Consider the following 7,422-nt stretch of genomic DNA (forward strand, 5'->3'; position numbering starts at 1 on the left):
ACTGTAGCCCTTCTGCAAGAGATGCCAAACTAGAGATCAGAGGAAAGGTACCTTATTCCTCCTAGTTCCATACATTCACCCAGCACTGATGGAGTAGCTTCTCTATGTCAGACACACTGCCAGGTCCTGGGGATACAAGGTGAATAAACACCAGCTCTCTTTCCTCCCTTCATGCAGCTTGCTGTACAGAGGCGTGACTGGTCTTACCAATCACATAAATAAATTGAATGTGCATCTTTAAATTACTTCAAAATAATAGGTTCAAGTTAGGAGTGTAAAATAATCTGGCTTAGGGAAGGTAGGGAAAGCTTCCTTGAGAAAGCCACCAATGAACTAAGGACAGAAAAATAAACAGGAGTACATTAAACAAGGACGAAGTGTTGGAAGAGCAAGAAAGCATTTCCAGGTAGAGGAAACCACCTAAACAGCCTTCCCATCTTCATGAAGTCTGAGTACCACTTCAACCAAATTTAGGTCCCACCTGCTTCTTCTCAACCCCATATCTATATTTTATTTAAAGGAACAGGCAACTGTGGAGTGGACTTGTAGGTGCAAACTGCAAAGCGGAATTGCGGATGGCGGTGAGGGGTTGGGAGACCACAGCTACCCCCAGCTCTGACCCTCAACCCTGCTCGCGTGGAGAGGGGCAAGGCAGGAAGGCGCGGGTTCCTCTCAAACTCGGACCCCAAAAGGCCCGCAGGAAGGAGGGCCGGCGGGAGGGAGGACCTGAGCGGATCTCCCTCCGTCAGGCAGAAGCAGGTTGCAGCAGCTATATTTGAAAATCGAGGTAAACAAGAGCTCAGCTCAAGTGGACGGGGCACAACAGCTGCGGAAGATTAATCACACACGGCTGCGAGTCACCAGGTCGCCACGCGGCCCCCACCAGCAGGCCGGATGTGCTCCTATCACGTACCCACAGCTCCCTCCGCGTGGGGTGTTTCTCGGCCACTCCAGAGCGCGCAGCCCTGCTCCCAGCTGCGGCCTGCCCTTTTCATAAACTACCCCAGTTTCAATCTTTCTGCCCAGGAGTCCGAACGACCGAACGTTCGGGGGTTGTTTTTTAGTCACCAGGGGACAGAGCCAAAGACAGACAGAGAGAGCGCGCGCCAGACTGAGAGAGACAGACGGACAAGGAGAGACAGGGAGAGAGAGACAGGCGGCAGGCAGGCGGGCAGGGAGCCGGGTAAATTTATAGCACTGCATTAAAGGCGTTTCTTCTATTTAACCCCCACCCTCTCCCTCCACGGTTAAAAATACAACACAGCGAATAAAGAGGAGGGGAAAAAGCGAAACAGATCGCTTTCTTCGTCTCCCCAGTGGCCCGGGTCCTCGGGGCAGGTCAGGCAGGGTCTTCCAGGAGCGGGCCAGCCTCTGAATGAAGGCCTGTGGCTGTGTGCGTGTGTGCTTGTGTGTGGTGGTGGCGGTGAGGGGTGTGTGGGCGAGCGGGGGTGGGGGTGGGGCGGGGAGGGGGCATAGTTACACACTTCACGTCTCTCCACCTGGCCCCGGCCCGCCCAGACCACCGCGGACAGGAAAACACCGGCCGGGAGAAACCCTCCTTCTCCCCGCCCCCTTGGCCGCCGCGGGCTGGTGCGCCGGGGCTGCAGTTCCCGACCCGCGGCGGCGGAGTCCCGAGGTTGGGGTGCGCGCGGGCGTGAGTGAGTATACGCGGGCGCGCGCCGAGTGGGTAACGCGCTCCCCTCGCAGCCCCCGAACCCCACGGGCGCTCGCCACCGCGGGAGCACAACACTCGTTGGCACAGCCCAGGCACACACATGCATACACGCATCCGGCACGCAACACGGCGCTCAGCCTCCCTAATGCGCACCCGTCCGTAACCCGACAAACCCGCGACCAGCCCAGGCATCTCTGCACCGCCCCCCCCCACCACCCCCCCACCCTCGCACCTCCCAGGAGGCACTCAGTCCGCCAGAACGCCCCCCACCCCACCTCCCAGCACCGCCTGCATCCCCGTACACTTTCCGGGGCACCCTCCCCAGCCACCTCTTCTGACACTAGACCCGCAGGAAAGCAGTTCACGTGAATGATCTCCAGAAAGAACTTAATTAACACCGTTATTCACAAGCCGGAACCCTCACGGGGACATCCCCAAACCCACCCCCTCCACCACCACCACCCCCCGCCGCCCCCGCCCGACCTCTGCCTCCCCGGCCTCTGCCGCCGGTTGAGGGGGAAGGGCAGGAGGCTCAGCCCTTCACTCACCGTTTCCTCTCGGTCTCTCGGGCGGGGTGGGCAAGTGAGGGGGGGTGTGAGAAAGGTGCGCGTTGCCCCCGCCGCCGGGCTCCTCACCGGCCGCAGCGGCTCATCGCCCCAGCGGGCTGCCCGCCGGCCGCAGCCGCGTCCGGGGCATGTCAGTCCGCCGCCGCCGCCCGCCCGCCGGGCTCGTGGGCTACCAGCTTTCAGGGAGCCTTGGGGTAGCGCATCCGGAGGGCGAGGGCTAGGGCCGGAGCAGGGGGCCTGGGGAGGGGTCCCTCGGCAGCGGTTTAAGGAGCAGGGAGCACGCCTAGGTAGACCCCCGGGAAACCCCGACTCGGGCGCGGGCTCGGACTAAAGCCCTTGGAGAGGCCCGGAGTCCCGGCCGCCCGCAGCAAGGGGATCCCTGCCGGGAGGGGCAGGAAGGCGAGCGGCCCGGCGTGCTCTGGCGGCTCCGAGGACCCCGGACTTGCAGTCTGCGTCGCCGGGGCTTTCCCGGGGCTGGGAGCGCGCCGGCTCTCCCCCTAGCACGCCGTCACCGCGGGACTCGTCTCGGCCTCGCCGCGCGCGGAGGGGACGCGCGGAGGGTCTGGTTTCTGGGCGAGCCGAGAGCTTTGCCCATTAAGCTGCAGGAGAAAGCCAAATCAAAAAGCCAATCTCCAAGCCTCCAAAACCCAACGTCACCCTATCACGGCATGACTAGCCGCGCATATTTATCCTCGCGCGCCGATGGAGGTGATTTTCAGGGAGCTTTCCGACCAGCAGCGGGGAGCCGAGTCCGCCTCTCGCATCCCGAGAGCCCCCAGGACCGAATGCAGACGGAACCCGTAGCCCGAGGCCACCCACCCAATCTTTGGAGCCTGGCGCCGGGCGCCTCCTGGCCAGCGGCAGTTCCAAGACGGCGGCGCGTCCTGACCTGGATTCCGCGGAGTCCAGAGCTCCGGGCAGCGGCGGGGAGGGAGGGCAGGCGGGCGCGCAGCACCGGCTTTCCCCTTGTCCTCAGGAGACGCCGCCTGCAATCCCGAAATTAAGTCTCCACCAAACACATCTGTGGTTTTTAAATATAGCCGGGGACGATTAACCAGGCAGGGTCCACCCAGGCCTAGGGGAGGAGTTGAGGGGGGACGGGGTTAGCAGTGGAGGGAAAAGAAAACTCCCTTTCTACCTCTTTTTTTTCCCCTTCTGTTCTTGGTGCAGAACTCAGTCTGTCATTTTCTCAACCCAAATCAAACAACAGCTTGTGACAGACGCTTGGGTGAGCGCTGGTATGTTGGCTTTGGGGTTTTCAAGGCTAAAAATACGAGGGGGCTGTCTCCCAAATTGCTGCTTCTTCTGGGCCTGGAGTCTGGAAGAGAGATGATCCTTTGATGCAGCAACAGAACTAGGGTTTGGGGCTTGGCTTACACGAAGTGTACACACGTAGCCTGAAATCAGATGCCTGTAATTTCTGCTATATTTGTCAGGCTTGGTCCTGGAGGCCTGAGGGGTGGGCAAGCCTCTCCCAAGAATGGGGTTTCACATCCCTGTCTATGGATGGCATTAGGCAGATCTAAAATGAGACTGGTGGGGGCTTCTGTAGAGATACCAGGGCAGATTCTGGGAGAGAACATAGGGGCACGAAGTTGCTCTCGGGCCTTTGCTGCCTGAAGCCGAAAATGATGAGCAAAGAAAGTGAGAATAGTACTCTGCAAGTGTCAGCACCTCCTCAGGGCCAAGTGCCCTGCTAATGAATGTGATTGCCCTTCATGTCATCCTCACAAAACTGTGAGACAGGTACAGTTATGAACTCCATTTTTCTCTTGAGGAAATTGAGCCTTAGAGAGGTTAAAAAACCATCCCAAGGCCACATGCAGCAGAACCAAGGACTAGAGAAAGGTGGAATCAACTGGATTTTCACTGATAACTTCAACAGTATGTGCAACTTCCCAGATTCCTGGCTCCCCTAAGAACTGCTCTGGAACAAGTTTTGGTCCAAAGAGATTAAGTAGGCATAGGAGTTAGAGAGCGCCTGAGCCGGGGATGGTGTGTGAGTTCTTTCCTGGTCCCTTGAACAATGCTATTCAGCAAATCACACGGTGGTTTCTGTCCTGAGTCTGAGTCCTAGATATCCTCAGTCCTAACTGAGCCCTGTCGGAGAAGGCGGTGGCTCCCCACTCCAGTACTCTTGCCTGGAAAATCCCATGGACGGAGGAGCCTGGTGGGCTGCAGTCCATGGGGTCACAAAGAGTCTGACACAACTAAGCGACTTCACTTTCACTTTTCACTTTCATGCATTGGAGAAGGAAATGGCAACCCACTCCAGTGTTCTTGCCTGGAGAATCCCAGGGACAGGGGAGCCTGGTGGGCTGCCGTCTATGGGGTTGCACAGAGTCAGACACGACTGAAGCGGTTTAGCAGCAGCAGCAGCAGCAGCAACTGAGCCCTGTGGTCTCACATCCCTCTACATTCATGGATCTTGAATCCAGTTCGGGGCTGAGGCACTGACTCTGCCAAAGTTCAATAACTTCTAATGTGTGATTTCAGGTTATGACAGTTGGTGGGATTTACCTTGTGTCTGTTTTCATGGAGACCCATGATGCAGATTGGCCCATAGTCAAGCCCAAGAGACTGCTGGTGGGCCCATAAATTAGCGTAGATTTTAGGGAAGGCAGTTTTGGAAGATACATCAAATTACTTAAAAAATGTGAACCACTTTTGCCTCTACTAGTAATTTTACTAGTAGAAATTCATTCTGTGGCAATAATGGAGGATTTGTGCTCAAATGTTTAGTTACAAGGACATTCACGGTAGTGTTTTTAAGAAGAAAAAACTGGAAACATCTTAATTTTCCATCAGAGAGAACTGGAGAGGGTAGCCTTTCCCTTTCCTAGGGGATCTCCCCAACTCAGGGATGGAACCCAGGTCTCCCGCATTGCGGGCAGATTCTTTACAAGCTGAGCCACAAGGAAAACCCAAGAGTATTAGAGTGGGTAGCCTATCTGTTCTGCGGATCTTCCCAACCTAGGAATCGAACTGGGGTCTCTGCATTGCAGGTAGATTGTTTACCAACTGAGCTATCGTGGAAACCCTTATGAGGTATGCTGCTGCTGCTGCTAAGTCACTTCAGTCATGTCCGACTCTGTGCGACCCCATAGACGGCAGCCCACCAGGCTCCCCTGTCCCTGGGATTCTCCAGGCGAGAACACTGGAGTGGGTTGCCATTTCCTTCTCCAATGCATGAAAGTGAAAAGTGAAAGTGAAGTCGCTCAGTCGTGTCCAACCCTCAGTGACCCCCTGGACTGCAGCCTTCCATGCTTCTCCGTCCATGGGATTTTCCAGGCAAGAGTACTGGAGTGGGGTTCCATTGCCTTCTCCGCTTATGAGGTATAATTACGTATGATGGGTTTTGACAAAAGTACGTACAAATATAACAACCACTCAAATCAAGGTACAGGACATTTTCATCTCTCAAAAGTTCTTGGTCCCCTCTGCAATTATCCCTCACCTTCCCTCAAGCAACCATTGATTGTTTTCTGTCACTCTAGATTCATTTTTTGCTGTGTTCTAGATTTTTTTTCTTCTTGCCTCTATATCTGTTGATGTTTCTTCAGTAAATATTTGTTGTTGTTGTTAAGTCGCTAAGTCGTGTCCAATTCTTTTGCAGCCTCAAGAACAGGCTTCCCTGTCCTTCACTCTCTCCCAGAGCTGCTCAAATTCATGTCCATTGAATTGGTGATGTTTTCTAACCATCTCATTCTCTGCCACCCTCTTCTCCTTTTGCCTACCATCTTTCCCAGTATCAGGGTCTTTTCCAGTGAGTCTGATCTTTTCACCAGATGGCCAAAGGATTGGAGCTTCAGCTTCAGCAGTCCTTCCAATGAGTATTCAGGGTTGATTTCCTTTAGGATTAACTGATTTGATCTCCTTGCAGTCCAAGGGACTCTCAAGAGTCTTCTCCAGCATCACACTTCAAAAGAATCAATTCGTTGGCCCTCAGCCTTCTTTATGATACAACTCTCAGATCTGTACATAACTACTGGGAAAACAAAAGCTTTCTATATAACCTTCATAAGCAAAGTGATGTCCCTGCTTTTTAATATGCTGTCTAGGTTTGTCATAACTTTCCTTCCAAAGAGCAAGTATCTTCTAATTTCATGGCTGCAGTCACTATACACAGTAATTTGGGAGCCCAAGGAAAAATAAAATCTGTCACTGCTTCTGCTTTTTCTCCTTCTATTTGCCAGGAAGTGATCTTAGATGCCACGATCTTAGTTTTTGGAATGTTCGGTTTCAGGCCAGTTTTTTTCATGCTCCTCCTTCTCCCTTATCAAGAGGCACTTTAGTTCCTCTTCACTTTTGTCATTATGATGGTTATCACCTGCATATCTTGAGTTTTTTGATATTTCTCCCACCTGTCTTGATGCCAACTTGTAACTCATCCAGCTCAACATTTCACATGATGTGCTCTGCATATAAGTTAAATAAATAAAGTGATCATATATAGCATTGTTATACTCCTTTCCCAATTTTGAATCAGTCAGTTGTTCCATGTAAGGTTCTAACTGTTGCTTCTTGACCCACATAGTGGGCAGGTAAGATGGTCCAGTATTCCCATCTCTTTAAGAATTTTCCAAAGTTTGTTGTGATCCACATAGTCAAAGGCTTTTGCATAGTCGATGAAGCAGAGTAGATGTTTTTCTGGAACTCCCTTCCTTTCTCTATGATCCAACAAATGTCGGCAATTCGATCTCTGGTTCCTCGGCCTTTTCTAAATCCAGCTTGAACATCCAGAAGTACTGGTAAAGCCTAGCTTGAAGGATTTTGAGCATGACCTTACTAGCATGGGAAGTGAATGCAATTGTCTGGTAGTTTGAACATTCTTTAGCACTCCCTTTCTTTGGAATTAGGTTGGAAAGTGACTGTTTCCAGTCCTATGGCCACTGCTGGGTTTTCCAAATTTGCTGACATATTGAGTACAGCACTTTAACACCATCATCTTTTTTAAAAAATTAATTAACTTATTTTAATTGGAGGCTAATTACTTTACAATATTGTAGTGGTTTTTGCCATACATTCACATGTATCAGCCATGGGTGTGCATGTGTTCCCCATCCTGAGCCCCCCTCCCACCTCCCTCCCCATCCCATCCCTCAGGGTCATCCCAGTGCACCAGCCCTGAGCACCCTGTCTCATGCATCTAACCTGAACTGGAGATCTGTTTTACATATG

At 52.8% G+C, this 7,422-nt stretch overlaps 1 protein-coding gene across 10 annotated transcripts in view; it reads right to left on the reverse strand.

The window, feature by feature from the left end:
- The window catches only part of SLC8A3 (solute carrier family 8 member A3), a 162,453-nt gene extending 159,059 nt beyond the window's left edge, over nucleotides 1–3,394 (reverse strand). For 8 of the 10 annotated variants that reach the window (XM_052646319.1, XM_052646322.1, XM_052646316.1 and 5 more), the window contains exon 1: nucleotides 2,224–2,377. The gene's annotated coding sequence lies outside the window, so the exon portion shown is untranslated. Of the gene's footprint in view, nucleotides 1–2,223; nucleotides 2,378–3,060; nucleotides 3,228–3,379 lie in introns of those variants that run through there. The other 2 variants (XM_052646314.1, XM_052646315.1) reach the window with 2 other exon arrangements.
- Between the last annotated feature and the right edge of the window lie 4,028 nt (nucleotides 3,395–7,422).

Source organism: Budorcas taxicolor, chromosome 10, assembly GCF_023091745.1.
Source record: "Budorcas taxicolor isolate Tak-1 chromosome 10, Takin1.1, whole genome shotgun sequence".
NCBI classification, from domain to species: domain Eukaryota; kingdom Metazoa; phylum Chordata; class Mammalia; order Artiodactyla; family Bovidae; genus Budorcas; species Budorcas taxicolor.